General features: G+C 49.6%; 1 protein-coding gene across 2 annotated transcripts in view; it reads left to right on the top strand.

Annotated features, from left to right (window-relative positions):
* The window catches only part of LEKR1 (leucine, glutamate and lysine rich 1), a 90,351-nt gene extending 80,024 nt beyond the window's left edge, over positions 1 to 10,327 (top strand). The window contains exons 14-15 of one of the 2 annotated variants that reach the window (XR_014895751.1): positions 6,118 to 6,256; positions 10,118 to 10,327. The gene's annotated coding sequence lies outside the window, so the exon portion shown is untranslated. Of the gene's footprint in view, positions 1 to 6,117; positions 6,274 to 10,117 lie in introns of those variants that run through there. The other variant, XR_014895750.1, reaches the window with a different exon arrangement.
* The last annotated feature ends 5,790 nt before the right edge of the window (positions 10,328 to 16,117 follow it).

Genomic DNA, 16,117 nt, shown 5'->3' with positions numbered 1-16,117 from the left:
CAGATTTTCAGGCTGTTCTGAGCATGCAAAATATAGGTTAATGTGCCAAGATTAATGGGAACCCTCTTCGTGTGCTGAATGTAGTTTCAGTGAGCACACCTCTCACCCCCTACAAAGACAGGACCTTAAGGATGCTCTTCTTAGAGGTAATAAACTAGCCAGCTCCACTTCTGGACTTGGATTGTGGCACATTGGACAGGTAGCCATTTGGTCACTGTAATATAGGAAAAGAAGAAAAAAGTCACATATAAGAAAATAAATATTTAGTGTCATACCTTGGTGATGACCCCCGCAGTGATACAGTGTCAGTGCAAGGCAGAAACAAGGAAGCTGTGGCTGCTACGAGGTGCATTCCCCTTTGCTTTCTGCTGACTTGCACAGCACAAATTCAGGTCACACTACTGTAAAGCAGTACATGGGGCTGTTTTCCTCGTCTCTTCTGCTTAACGAATAAATAAATATCTGAGTCCTGCGAAAGGGATGGGGCTAGAAGGTGTTGTTTCCAGGTGACTGATTTTACACATTCTATTGCCCTCGTCCCTCCATATGCCCCCTCGCCTCCAAGCAGCTTTCTCACCAGATATGAAGACTGATGGTGCCTTATGTCAAAGATGCAAGTGTTATCCTGCTAATGTCACTGTTGAGATGACAGAGACTGTTAAGATCCAAATCAGAATTTCTCCAAAATCTGCCTCTGCCCACTGGACTCAGCAATTGTCCAAAGTGTAGTAGCCAGGGCATAGAGGGCCTTTATTTTGTGGCTTTTCTCACTTATGCCTAGGTCATGTGAAAAAGGCACGGGAAAATGCCTGTTTTCTGGAGACTTTCTGGCGTCTCAAACACTGTTGACAAAGGGCAGCAATGAATGCTTGCTTGGGTTCAGTCCCGACCCTGAGAGGGAGGTTGGAGAGAGGTTTATGTGCCGTCAGAAAATACGTCCACAGAATGCTGCCAGRCTCTGTTTCCTCATCATTTATAACAGACTATGTAGGGATAGCAGTTCAGGCTTCTGATTTGTTTGTTTATTTATTTATTTTTGCTTTTTTGGATTTAGTTAAGTATCAAATGGTTAAAATTTGTGCTACAACACCATATGAGCCTTGTTACTTTATCTTACTGATTTAGAGCTTGTCCGGGTGTGTCTGCAAGAGCCACAAACTGAAGACGGTTTGTGCGTGGTGCCTTTGTGAGATGTGTCAGTGTAGGGGATAGGACCTTGGCCACCTCTCCAAGTGCTAGGCACCCTGCCTTCTTTTATCCATAGTGGGAGGTATCTGAAGATCAAAAGTATTCAGATACTATGGTGACAGGCACAGAATAAAAACTTACAGTGATAAACATCAAGGAAAATGCGGAATAATTCAGGGTGGTCCATGACWGGAGTAATGGGATGACATTTAGCAAAGGAAAGTTTCAGTGCACTACAAAGGAAAATGTCCTAATGTCCATGGAAGAGTCTCTGAGGGGGAGTGGTGGAGCCCCTTTGCTTTGAGTCATTTCAAAGTGGACAGGAAAAAAGCTATGGAAAATGTACTGTCAGGAACAACTCCACACTGGCAGGAGTTGATGAACTGTATGACCTAAATGGTATTTTCCATCTCCCTATTTATGCGACATGGAAAGTGATTTATTTTGGCCTAACATCATTTTACTATAATGAATAATACCCAGCTGGCAAGTACATGATTTGAACTTTGGGTGAAGAGTCCTTTTTATCTAATTRTTGCATAGGGACTAAGAGAGGAATCTTAAGATCCATTGAAAGTACAGCAGATTTTCCTTTGCAGATGGGTTGGATTGAGAGTCAGGCTTTCTGTTGTGCTCAGATGTCCTTGTCAGTGAACCTACATTCAAGCTGCTGAGAGATCAAACAAAGAAAAGCATTAATAGCATGTGGATTACCCTCTCTTGATAGATGAGATCACTTTTTTCCATGTCCAGCTTAGAAATGCTTAATTGGCATCAGAAAATGTGCATGAAATATACCCCAATGCTGTATGTTATAAATTTCTCCTATTCTGCTAAAACTGCATGTAGTGCTCAGGGTTGATGCTGGGGTAGCTCTATGGGGTGGTGCTGCAGTGGCGTAATTCTCGGATGCGTGTGCTCCTGTATGACCACACATGGGGTGTTATTACACTTACGTCCGCTCCGAGCGGTAGGAGCTCCAGAGAAGCCTGAAGCTGACCCTGCCATGTGTATGCTAGTTTTCACGAATCATTGGCTTTTATGGAAATCCATTTAAACATCCATTTATCCAGCTGTTTCCTGTGTATGTGAAGCATTGTGTTAGCTGCAATATTTGTTGTAAGTTGCCAGGACTGAATGGCCCTTTTAATCATCATAAAGTTTTGAACAAAGAACCACGTGTGCATTTTGGGAAAACTACCCAAAAAAGAATCATCAGCAACAACTGAAAATTTTCCAGAAAGAGGTCAGACATTGAGTGTGATTTACATGGGTGTAACCAAGTAGCAGTATTGCCTCAGTGCTTTCATAGATTGCCAGTTGCCAACTTAATTATGTTTGCTGATGTCTTTTTGGTTTTGGTTTTTGTAGATTCTTTCTAAATATAACTGTAGCTCTTCATTAGAGGGTAATAGAAGCAGTTACCAGAGCTAGAATGAGACTGTAATTTTGTCTGCTAAAACTGTATATAGCAAGTAATCTGGTTTCTAATTTCTGTGCTTTAAAGCAAAAGAATAGAAGATTGCTTTAGAAGATAAGACTTTTCTGTGAATTTGTATTCACAGAAATTCGTAGGAATACTTTCCTCTGGCTATCTTCGGGCAAGATATTCCGAAGCTGTTGTGTTAGGGCTGCATACACCTTATAAAGAAACATTCCTTTGCCCAAAAACTTCATCTAAGAATATTAACCATATGTAAGCCTGACTACCAGAGTGCACTTCCTATGCATTAGCTGCAGTAATTGAAATGTTGAAATAAAAGGGATGGGTAGAGTCACTCATGCAGTAGAGGGTTTATGCAGAAGGTCGCAGAACAGATCACATTCTACATAATGAACATTAAATCTACGGAAAAGACTGAAAAGCCAGAACTATAAGTAATAGGAGAGAGTAGAGCTTTAACAGGTCCCTTAAAGAGAAGAGGTTGTGTTAAACACTCCATGGAGAGTACTATAGAAAGCAGACCACACTGCAGACCACAAAAAGCTCCGGTGATCCCTCTTAGCTTGACCTGGGGAAAATTATTACCAGATTTTATGTCTCATGATCACAGTAACCCTGGGAGTGTGAGCAGGAAACAGTGATCACGGACTGGCACTTCTCATCCAGTACCCTGTCTTTACCTGTGGACAATCTCAGATGCTTCAGATGAAGGTGGAAATTAATTTATGGGTTGGGAATGTCTTTTGAAATAACACATCTAGGGTGAAAATTCATTCCTGACCAATCCAATTAACAAACAACGATCAAATCTCCTTCTCAGCACCCTCTCCCTTCTCTCTGCCTACAACTCAGCCATACAAAGGTCTAGATCACATTTCTAACATCAGCATCACTCCTTCCTTCTTACACAGTCCATGCCTTAAATTTATCCAACTTCATCATAAGCCAATTTGTGGGAGAAATAGTGGGATGTAGATAGTCTGCTAGCTTGCATAGCAAAAGAGTCTGAAGTCAGGTCATTTTGCAAATCAAGCTCTCCAGGATCTAGTGTGGCATTAAGTAATTTTCATTTTTACCTGATTCTCCTGCATTAGGAAGTATGTTCAGACTTACTCACATGTATACATACGTCCTTGCTGGACTCCCCACATTCCATTTTCTGTCACTTTCTTTTTATTATCTTGGTAAAACTGAGACTGATTTACCCACTTGGTCTTCTTTCTATGTATGTTGTTATGTTGTTCATCTTCAGTACTTCCAGAKGCTTGAGCTCTGGAATGACGACGTTTTTCCCAGCTGCGAGAGACTCTGCCTTTGAAAGGACCTTTTGTTATTAATTTGCCATGATTTGGCTTAGGCAGCCTTCAGGACATCGTGCAAAAGCAGCTCATTTGGTTTAATTTTCATCAATTGTCTACAAGCAGTGTAGTCCCAGGGACTGACTGTCAAATCATATATGCCTTAAGTGGTGTTCGTGTTGTTAATGTAGTCTGCTATGGGTTAGTTATATGGTTTGTGGACAATATGTATCAAAACTGATGGCCTAAACCTGGATATCTCGGTATCTCAACATCTACATAAAAGGCCTACAAAGTGTCTGCAAGCCTCGGAGATGTCAGTGCGAAGGCCCAGCACTTCTGGAACGCAAGCACAATGCAAGTGGTGAATATGGATGCAAGCATCAAGTCTCGTATATATAAAGACTGAGAATGGTAGCTTACCTCTACCACTTTCATGTGATGTAATCTATCATACATTATAAAGATACCAAGAGATGGGGAAAATATTATTTTTAATTATTTTGGAACATTATTTTTAAAAAAATCAGTATGAATTGGTAATCTTGGTATTTTTACCTGTGGGTTTTGAAGAGTTGCATCACTGGCCTATACGCAATACCAGCTGCACCTTGTTCAGACTGACGGTGTGGTGAGGTTTACTGCCTTGTTGCTGGGGATTTTYGAGCAGTGATATATAAAGACTTCAGTCTGGAGAATACGCATCTTACCCACACTCTTGCCAGTACCCGAGCTATACAAATATGACAAAGATACTTTATCTGCCTTACATGCCACCTCTGTAGAGAAGCCCAGAGGGCTGTAGAAACCTTACAGTGATCAGTTTGAAAGGCCAAACAGAGCATTGCCTCCAAGCTTCTGTGCTGGGAATGGGAATTTCAAAAGAAGAATTAGGGCTGGAGAAACAGAACATGATTAATTTAAAATCAGAGGGGTTGTACTCCTCTTTCCACTTGAATTCATCTGTGTGTCTAAGGAATAAGTTTCTGTGTGTGGAAAGAAAGCCTAAAGGCTGATCAAATATCTTGACACTGCTAGCTTCCTGGTGCAGTGTGGTGAGGAACATATGAGAAAACTTAATGAAGCTCTTGTGATCGTGTGGATGATACAAATTATTCTCAAGCATAGGGCTTGTGATTTTCACCCCCTTGTATTATACCAATGCACTTCTATGTTTAAACTCCAGAGGTGCTAAGAGTCTGCAATCTCTTTTTGGCCTTACAAGATGAAACCATTCAATACAAAGGCTGAGGCTCCAGGTTACTTCCCTAGAAATGTATGTGAGGACAAGGGATGAGACAAGAAGTAACCTGAAAGCATTTGATCTGAGCCAAAAGTAGATTTTTCAAGCAGCTCCCTCAAGGGCTCAAGAAATGACAGAGCTCCTGGAGAGATCTGCTTTCCCGTAGAACAAATTTGCTCATTCCATACCATTTCATTTCATAAACTTTAAGCACAAGAATAAGGAATTAGAAATTTCCATTTGAAAAGCAGTCTTTGGAACCCTGCCGTCTTTATACTTAACAAGATGTAACAGCTCTTCCTTCTTCCTTCAACTTTGCGAGCCAGCTCACCCCCCTTATCAACCAGGGCTTTGTAGCTGATGACTTTAGCATCCTGTAAAGCCACGTAGGTACTGGGAACTGCCGTGCAGCCTTTTGGCAAGTGTACGCACTCTGCCAAGTCCTGTCACACACTGTTGCTCTAGTAATTAGGAGGCTCCTCAGCTTCACAGAGATCATTGACCTGAGGGCATTTTCCAGAGGCAAAAGCAGTTAGCTGAATCCAGGTGCTAATTGTCGCATGAAGAACTGTTACCCACTGCTCAATAATGACAGCTGCCCTTTCTGAGTGCATTAAAACAGCAGAGAAGATTAAAATGTCCAAAATTAATTTTGCCTCCAGAAAATGCCATCAGGTCAATGATCTCATTTATACTGATAAAAGAAAAGGTGAAACTCCACATAAGCCTACACAAGACTACTGCGAACATGATCAGTCAGGCCCAAACTGTGCTGTTCGAGCGACGCAGTGCAAACATGGGCACCTCGTCTGGGGAAGCCCCGGTGGTCTCGTACATATGGGCACTACAGCRCTTCCTGGGACGTGGAAGGGCCCCTATTTCCAAGATTTCAGTGCTGATGAATAAGTATGTTTGAGACTGACTATTGATTCCCCTTTCCCTAGATGTGGTAAAAACATGACCAGCACTTCCCCATCCTGGCTGGAGGCCTTGGCAAGAAGGAAAACCCGAGTGACAGCTTGCATTTTCGATTCTGCTCCACACGAAAAGCACCTGTGGTATGTGCCTGCCATTCCAGCTCACGTGAGTCACCACATTTCAAGACATGCATTTTAAGACTTTATGTAGCTTGAATCTTATTCAGGAAAGGAAGCTAAGACAGTTTCCTGCCATTCAACTTTGCTTTCATTTTATTGATGTGGAATTTCTTATATCATTTCCTGCATGATATGATATCAACACCTGTTTTTACTTCATATTTTTTTACGATGTGAATTTTACTTGCAACCACCCTGACCATATTCACGTGTCACTGTATGTTGCCCCATCCTCTCTTTGGCCAATCCCCTTATTAAGAAGGAGATCCCAAACCTTTTTGTCCTTGTCTCAGACTGAAAATCTTCCTCCTAGCACAAATCTGGATAGTCAGGCTTTGTATGGAGGAAGTGTAAAGAGACAAACATCTTCTTCTCATGAATCTAGGAGGAGAAAGTATTTTGCTATGGATATTGCTATGTCTTGTTTTGGTGACTGCACTGAAATGGTAGTCCCTGCTGAGGTGACTAACTTTTGGGCCTACTAGAGCAAAGACAGACTATTGTCCCTACTTCAGAATAATTTACACATCAGCACCAGCAGGCCAACATAGAGACATGTACTGTAGCGTGGCCAAGCAGCTTGGTTGGCTGTTCATCATTTAGCTCAACATCTGCGTGGAACATCAGTGTTATACTATGACTTCTCATAGAACAAGCTATGCCAGAGGTCATCATTGCAGTGATGAAGGGTGGCCCTGCAGGGTTCACCCTTGCCTCAGCTCCTGGTGAGAAGGGTTGACTTCAGTGAGAATTGATGGTACTAGCCATTTCTGGGAAAAGGGAGGTCAGTCAGTCATATGCATCCAGTCCCTTAGTCACAGGGGTGTCTGCTCTTGGCTGAAGTGACTCTTACATGTTCACACCAAGAGCTTGCGGCAGAGCTGGGGTGAGAATCAAGGTGCGTGAACACTCAGGCTTGCCACAGATTCAGCCTTTCATGTGTGACGATGGAGCACTGCAATTCAGCTGGCTGGCAAAGAGTGCCCCGGGAGACACTGAGTCATAGGTCCTGGTGGCCAAAGTTTTTGTTACCTGACAGAACAAATCTGGGACAACGGATGCAATGCAAGCTCATCTGATACTGCCACAGACCTTTGTATTACCTTGAGGGTGAAAAGTGTAGATGATTTCTCTGCAAAGACAGCCAGCTGCAGGCAGAAAGATCATTCCCTACTAGTATTTGGATACCAAACCCTGCAGCACTTCACAGTGCAAGTATATAGATATATCAGCAAGTGAAGGTGATGATGAGGAGACTAGAAAGTGGTTTTCATTCCTTCAGAAACACTCAAAAAGGAAAGACCCTATCACTGGATTTTAAGCAGGATTCTCTGAAAAATTATTCTGTTAACATCCAAGCAGTTATTAGCAACCCTCTCTTCATTTGTAACACAGGAGCCAAAAATGTTTGCATCTCACTCCCAATGCTAGGGACCTAAATTCTGATTTATTTACCTAAAATAACTAGTTTTCAGACATTCATTCATTACAAATCTCAGTGAAATCATTGAAAGCTACAGCTACTTGACATTTCTGAAAATCAGACCACTTTATTTAAGTATATAAATATGAATTAAGAAGTCTTAACTTCAATCAGCCAAGTTTGAAAATCTGCCCGGGTCATTTGGGCTGCTGCTTTCTCTTCAGATACTGAACTGCTACAGGCACATTTCTGAATAGGACTAATTGTAGCTAGTTCTCCAGCCCATGCTGTGGGCACATTTCTGAATAGACCTAATTGTGCTCATTTTAAGGCTACAACTGACTTCAGGATAAATCCTGTGAGTAATCAGGCATGCACAATACTGGATATTACTGTCATGGTTTACAGGCATGTGGCCCCAGAAAGCAAGGATATTTAGAAACATCAAACTGCTAAGAGATAGCTGCAATGCTTGGAAAATCATCTGTGCGGTTTAGGAACKGAACTCCCATCCTCTTCAATGGGAGTTAAGTGCAAATAAGTAAATTACTTTTGGCACAGATCCTGAAAGAGATTTAGACACTCACTTCTTGAAATACTTTTTTTGCCAATCCAGGGCCTAACTCTTTCTGAAACMAAGGGCAGTAGGTGTCTAATGAACTCGGATGCTTTTGAAAAACCCAGCAGCTTCCTAAATTCTCTTGAAAAGAGGTCTTAAGTTCCCTGTACTCGATTTTACRTATGACAGGGCAAAGAATGAAGAGTTCACTTTGGATCAGGCTCAGGGTCCAACACTGCTTCGGGGAGATGCGCAACACTGTATATATGGGTTAAAAAGGAGGCAGCTGACTTGGTGTCGTATGTTACTTGGAAGTACAAGTCCAACACAACACCCACACAGGCTGCCTCTGATTTTTATAGATGCGCACAGTGCTTGCTGCCCTTGGAACCTGTCAGCTGGGAGGAGCGCAGACCTTCCTGGCTCCAGGACACCGCTTGCCTAGCCCTTTTCTTTCCTAACACAAGCTTCTGTTGGATTTTTTTTTTTTAATTTGGGGGAAATTTGAAAAGACTGAATAGGAATTATGTTTCCTGACATGGTTCTCTTTCCTAAGGAGTGCTGACAAAATCTATTTGCAAGGTCAATGCCGGCCTTCATCTGAGGCCAACTCACTACTTGGCTCAAAAGTATGTATGTGGGGAGAAGGAGGAAGGATGGTTGGTTCTGTCTTTTTGTTTTTAACTCTGGTATCAGTGTCATTAGTTCTGCTGTTGCTAGGGGAACCCACCAGTAGTTATAAAACAAAAAAAAAAGCCTAGAGTCATGTTGTGTCAATTAATGTAACCAGACATATTTCCTCAAATAAGAACCATATGCTAGAGATAACATCTTTGTTTGTTGCTTGCGGTTTCCTTGATGGCAAACTACTGTGCTGTAATCCTTTATTGTCCAACTAGTTTATAAAATTGTCATAGATGAAAATATGAAATACCAAGAACACTTATTTGGGGTTCTGGCTTGCCCCCAATCAGAGACCTCCTGAGAGACTCGCCCAGGAGATTACAAGGAAGCTGAAGTACTGTCATTTGGGAGAGCAAATGTTTTATTCTCTTAAAAGAGACACATATGATAGCACTAATACTCTTCTCCCTTCAGTTTGCTTCCCTTAAGTTATATGTCAGTCTTATATGTATTGTCAGCTCAGCTGTCTTCTCAGTTCAAGGGTTAAATTTTCAAATATATCTAATTAGACTAGATAATTCGGGGGAGGGGGGGTCAGTCAGTACCGTGGTATATAAAAGCCTACTGGCTTTAAACAGCACTTCAGTTACTAAGCCTCTAAATTACTTTTAAAATAGGGCTTAATAGCAGCTGTTAAAGGCAGTTAGGTACCTGACTCCCATTTAGGCTCCAAAGTCAGGTAGGCATTTTAGAAACAGAAGTTGCACTGCTTTTCTGCACATGTATTTGAATCTTTGCAAGCCCTTAAGTAGATTCACTTGGTTTAAGATCATTTTGCTATAGATGTAATCTCTTGATTCCTTGTCAGTATAAGCTAAATCAGTAGAGGGCACATGCCGTTCAGCTACATCTGAAAACTGCCCTACTCCTCAGACTAAATCAGCTTTTAGTTTTGACAAATAGACAAAGAATCTGCTTAGCTTACTTGGATATTTGCTACAACAGCTGGGGGGAGAAACTTTTTAACACAGTGATTTGTAAGACCACAAAAAATGAGCAACAGAGAGGAGAACTCTTATTTTTTACATGATTATTTTTCCACTTTGATTGTATTCCTGACAGAAGAGAACAGCAGTATCAGTCTAATAATTCTGACTTGTTGGTCAGTCTCAGGATTTGCACACAAGCTGTGCAATAGTTAATGGATAAATGTCCTTTCTTTGATCTATGCTCTCTTACAGTTCTTCTGAGCCACTTTGTGCTCTGCTGTTGTGCAGCAGAATACAAGTTTTCATCCCTGCTGCTCCGTTATCCAGGGACAAGACCAGATATCCTGAGCTCTGTGTGTGCAAATGCAGTCTGRCTACGTGGCCACCTCCAAGCCATAATGCTTTGTCATCTAAGCGAGCAATTTTGTCCTCAGGGTAAAAAGCTCAAATTGCAGTGGTATATGCTTTTCGCCTACTGAATTAAAAAAAAAAGGAAAAAGGAAAAGGAAAAGGAAAAGGAAAAGGAAAAGGAAAAGGAAAAGGAAAAGGAAAAGGAAAAGGAAAAGGAAAAGGAAAAGGAAAAGGAAAAGGTTCCACGTAGAGCCGGGCACATCTGAAGAGGTGCGAGCCATAGCGCGGACGGAGCCCTCGAAGGAAAGCAGCCTGCGTGTGGTTAGGACGGGTATGAATTTTGCCTTCCAATTAGTGGAACTGTTCAGCCCTTTTTCCTTGCTCACCAATTGCCCCACTCCTGCAGAGCTATTTTGCTTTCTCAAGTACTCGGCAAAGGGCTTATACACAGTTACTCCAGCATCAAGGTGAAACGACTTGCTCCTTGCGTTCTGCCGCCCCTTCCACGCTCGGCTGCCATCGGCTCCCRCGCTCCAGGACCCACAGGCTACTCTGTCCCGAGGGCACCGAGAGGAGGCCGGCGCTGCGTCGCCTGCCGCGGCAGATGTGAYGCCTCTCTCTCCACGCCACGTACAGCTGCAAGAAGAGTTTTGTTTGCAGACGTACGCGCTCCCCTCGCCCGCAGCTTCGTGCAGCACGGTGGCCCAGCCTGGCCCAGCCCGCGGGCTCCCACGCGGTGAGGGGCAGCAGGGCTTTCCCCCAGCTGTGCAAGAGCTGGGGCACGGCGAGCTGGGGTGCGAGGAGGCTCCGAGAAGGAACAACTTCTGGCRTAGCCACGGCTGCCTCAGAAGCACCTAGCTGGCCTGCAGAGCGCGGAGCGGCTTGAGTTGCATGGCGTGCGCCACGCGGGAGGGCTGCTCATGCCGGCTCTGCGAGGCGTCCAGCGCTCCTGCTCCGCTCAGGGCCCCGCCGGCGGCTGCGGGAGCCCCCGGCAGCCGGCGGCGCTGGGCCCGGGGCCGGCCAGCGGCGACGCTTCGTGTACAGCCACGCCGTCAGTGCAGACCGCTCAGCCGCGCTCCCGCCTGCGAAGCCGCGGGGATTTCGGCGCTGCATCGCAGCAGTTGTCGCAGGCGTGCCAGCGAGGTGCCGGAACTGCAGGAGGGCGTTTCGGGCAGCGTCGCTGGCGGAGGGGTGCACGCACCGCTTCGACCGGCAGCCGAGCTCCTGCGAGCACCCGGCTGCTCAGCGGCCTGCGCCAGCCTCGCTGCTGAGCTGCGCGCCGCGGCGCRACACGTCCTGGCTCAGAAAGCCTCTGTTTTCCTCGGTGCTGATGCATCAGTCAGATTTCGCACACAGTCTCGCACTACGTTGCTCGCTCCCTCTCTGCAGTAATTAATTCCGGGTGCAGCRGCCTGGCCCGGCCGCGGGGGTGCCGGTGTACGTGCCTGCGCGTGTTGGCTGGCTGATTGCTAGGGAGGCCCGGCCTGAACAGCGAAGGTTGCGTCGTGATTCCACATTGAAACGTGATGACAAATTGGTTATTCTCGAAACAGAAAGCGTGGCAAGCGTAGCCTGCCGCGGGAGAGCTGCCGCGTGGATCCGCCTCGGGAGGCGGCACAGCCGCACTGCGCCCCGCTGGCTGCAGAGCCGGGCGGGATTGCCTCGTGCCCCTGCTTGCGCAGAGGTGGGTTAAGCCGAGCCGCAGCGCCGGGGCCCTTGTGGCGCTGCCAGCTGGTGTGGGAACAACTTCTGAGGGAGGAGATGCGTGGAAGGACCCGGCTGCCGGCAGCGCCGCGGCCCCGCTGAGCGGCTGCCCCGCGGCGCCCGCCGCCTGCGGCCAGGGCCAGCTGAGCTCTGTAACCAGGGTCGGCTGAAACGCAGGTATTTATTTGCTGACTAGCCATGGGTGCCCGTCATGCAAGGGCACACGTAAGGGCGGCCCGGGCCGCAGGGCGCTCGCCCCCGCTCCCGGGCGCCGGCGCGGAGCCCGCTGCGGTCAGCATGAAGCCGGAGCTGTTTTAATGCTTCCAGCGGTGACGTTGGCACGTCACGCAGGAGCGGGCGGTGAATTCTACCCCAGTAGACASCATCGGTGCAAAGGAGGCTTGGAAAGTCACACCAGGGACGCAGGCTCGCAGGGAGAGGATGAATTTAGCAGAGCACAGTGGAAATCACGGGAAGACGGCACCTCTGGCTGCATTTTCTGCCTCTGGGGTAAGTGCTTGCGGGCCCCGAGGGTCAGCACACGTCAGACTTCTGCTGACGTGGTTTATTTATTAGCGGAAACACTGACGAGCATTCCCAAGGAGCATTCCCAAGGAGCATTCCCAAGGCATCCCTGCCCGCTCCCCAGCGCGGTGGGGGGTGGGGGGAAGGCTGCGGGGGCTCCCATCCCCCCAGCCCCGGCCCCGGGCTCACCGCTCCGCGGGAGCGCCGCTTCCCGCCCGCTCCTGCCGGGCGCTGCGTAGGACGTGACTGGTGCGATCATGTCACCTTCCCTGACATTTTTGATGGGTGATTTCACTGCAAATTGGGAAGCAACTGCAGAATATAGTCCTGGGGGATTAATCCTGCGAGGGTTAAAGTTAACTGTCCCTGCTCAGATGTGAACCCTCCTGCCTTGTGCCCTTGAACAGGGCTCCCGAAATATTCCTTCCCGGGACCCGCGTGGCCGGCAGCACCCGGCGCGGGACGGTCGCAGCAGCGCGCCGGGCCCCGCCTGCCCTCGCTGCGTGCGTCGCCTCGCGGGAAGGCCCTTCCCTGCCTGCGCCGCGCGTCCCCCCTCCCTGCACCCCAGGTAATTTTAAACCTACACAACAAGGTATTTATTCCTTTTATAGTTGGTATCTTTATTTAGACTTCTACAGCCTTCGTTCACCTGCAAGGAAGCTCGGCATGCAGGAAAGCAGTGCAACTCCAGGCAAGCCCTCGTTTTCGTCCTAAGGGCGTTCTTCCCTCAGATCCCTAGACCGGCACAGGGCCCGCTGGGATCGGCGGATTGCGACGGTGTCCCGACGCCAGCGCTGCGCCACCAGCCCCAGCGCCGCAGCCACGCGTAAGCGAGCCGCCGCGCGCGGAGAACCAGCGACGCTTGCTCCGGCTGGAACAGCCCGGGGCTCGGGAGGTGGCGTGCGGAGAGCGGAGGGCGCCAGTGGGCCCCGCGCTCCCCCCCCTCCCTCCGGGGCACCACGTGCTCAGCGGGGCCTGGGGGCTTTAAAGCACATTCGCCCTTGCRCAGGGCCGCAAGACGCGTGATACCAGCGCCCAGGCGTGCGGCCAGCCCGGGCGCTTTCCCCTTCACCCCGTGCAGCGCTGCTCCCCGTTTCCGAGCCCTGGAAAGACAGACCCAAAGGAGTCCAGGAAAGCAGCAGAGATCCCCGGGGCCTTGGCGGGTGAAACGCTRGCGAACGAAAGGAGCCGACGCATGGAGAGCGGGTGCAAATGCCAATCGTGGAGAGGAGTCACCCGCCGTGGGTGGTGGGGGTAGCTTGGGGCAGCAGGCGGAGGGCCGAGCGCAATCACTGGGCAGCAAGACCGTGTGTGTGTGTGTGTGTGTACGCACGCGTGCGCTAGAGTGAGCATGCAGGGTGTGCGTGTGCATGCGCTAGTGTGTCTGTGCACTGGGGTGTGTGTGCACAGGGGTGAGTGTGTGCATGCACAGGGGTGTGCACATGCACGCACTGGTGTGTCTGTGCACTGGGGTGTGCGTGCAGCAGGGTGTGCATGCCCCTGGGTGTGCGTGCATGGCCGGGGTGTGTGCACAGGGCTGTGCGTGCGCCRCAGTGTGTACACAGGGCTGTGCGTGCGTGCGCCGGGCTGTGCGTGCGCTGTGGTGTGCATGCATGCACGCACAGGGCGGTGCATCCGCTCTGCAACACTTCCACCTACAGCGCGGAGCCCGAACGGCAGGCGGGCGGGCGGCAGCCGCCGGGGCGAGGGGCCGGGGGCTCCCCCCGCGCCGGGGCCCCGCTGCCCCCGCGGCGGCGCTTGCGGGGCCCCCCAGCCCCCTCAGCAGCAGCTCGCAGGGGCAAACAGGGGTAGCGGCCGTGCCCTTCCGCGGCCGCCCAAGGCCGTGCTCGGCAGGGCCCGCGGAGCCCAGGCGCTGCCGTGCCGCTCTCCGGAGCGGCGCGGAGGCCGCATCCTGCCCCGGCCCGTGTTCCCTAGACCACGAGCAGCACGGGTGCCAGAGCCCCCGGCTCGCCACCGCGTCCTTCAACGCCGAGGCGCCGGGCAGGGAGGCTCCGGGCACGGGGCTCGCTGGGCCGCGAGCTGCTGTGCTCGGCCGGCTGCTCACGGGAAATTTCCAAGGTGCCCGGCCCGGTGCCCCGCGGAGCGCGGATTTCCGCACGCTCCGGCTGCCATATGCCCGAGACTGCCGACCATCTGCTTTTAGAGGAGCAGAGCGAGTAACCTTCCTCCGGGACCRCGACCGCTGAGAGTGCCAGGGAGAAAAACACCGTCCGCTTCCGCGGCGCTCGAGCGCTGCCCAGCCCCTCCGCCGGTTTCTTTCGGCTCCCGCTGCTGTCATCCGTCCTGCTGAAGGGACAAGCCCGACAAATCCAGCTTAAAGCGGGGGGAGCCGCACCGTGCTGCCGCACAGCCCGGTGCACTTCTGTTTGCACCGGGGTTTCAGGTAGAAGTGTTATCATGGCGGGTTATTACAGAGCCTATTTTYACCATAAAAGTGCTTCTGCTCCCACTGGTGAATGTTTAAACTTCGTCTCAGTGCGCGCGTGTGGCAGGTAGTGCACCGCTCTGCAGGATGACAGACGCACCCGCGCTCAGCAGAGGACCGAGGTGACTTCTCTCTTGCTTTAGGACTCTTGACTCCTGGTTGGCACTGGCAAGGCAGCGCACAGAGAGGACGCTTGCTTGATCCTGGTTTTCCTGCATGAGGAACTGCTACACACGGACTCATTTGGTAAAGGCAGGGGAGAAGCGCACCTGGATGGAAAGCGGTGAGGACTGACTGTGGCTGCGCCTCCTCAGCCACCTCCAGCTTCCTTACGACAGGCAGGAGCAAAGCGCACCAGCAACGAACTCTGAAAAAGGAGACGTGCGCGGGGCACGCGAGACCCACCCCACGTCTGGCACCGTCCAGGCACCGGCTGACTGCAGCGAGTCGAGGCTGCCCGGCAGGAGCGTGCCACCAAACCACTACGGCTTTCACAAGCGAGCTGCGGCTGGTAAGTGCTCGCGCTAGCGACTACGGCGCATAAATAACATTGACGGATTTAAAAATAACAAGCGCCAACAAAAAATACTTTTCAACTACTGGACTTTGTCAGCGTAGCCTCAGGCCAGCCTTGACTGCCCACTGAAAGCCTACGTAGATGCAACCACCACCCTCAAGGCCTTACTTTTTGTGATTAAGAGTTTAACGAACACGCAATGGCACTTCAGAATCCCGRCAGAGACACCCTAGATCTAGTTGTAACAGTAACACAGCATCATCCTGGCTGTTTGCTTATGCTRCACTGTGTTTTTCAATGGATTTTACTGCAGTAGCCCAAGCGCCTGAACGTGGCACAGCAGAGCRAGGCCCTGGTGAAAATCCCCTAACAGCGTTTAATGAACTCACCAGCTGCTGTGGCCCCCAGCAGGACCTGAGCCRTGCACGCACGACTGCTGGGATCTGGCCGGCATTTCAGCCTTCGGCTCTGTTGAAATACTGGTGTTCCAGCTGCCCCCGCTCCCCATCTGCCCGCCAGCACCCGTGGGGTGGCGCTTCCAGGAGAAAGCTTCCTCCCCATTCAGTCCAGCATGGAAAGATAAGGARTTCGCAGCTGATACTTGACCATGGGATAAGGGAAACTCTTACCCAGACGGGACCCAGGCGTGCAGGGCAGAGCCCAAGCGGTCAGCCGCGCACAGCGCCGTCGTACGTGGCGGTGGGGGCAG

The sequence above is a fragment of the Rhea americana genome, unplaced genomic scaffold (assembly GCF_003343005.1).
Source record: "Rhea americana isolate MKP2758 unplaced genomic scaffold, rheAme1 scaffold_202, whole genome shotgun sequence".
NCBI lineage: Eukaryota > Metazoa > Chordata > Aves > Rheiformes > Rheidae > Rhea > Rhea americana.
Note: the sequence above shows the minus strand (reverse complement) of the source record. Positions and strands in the feature narration are given on the sequence as shown.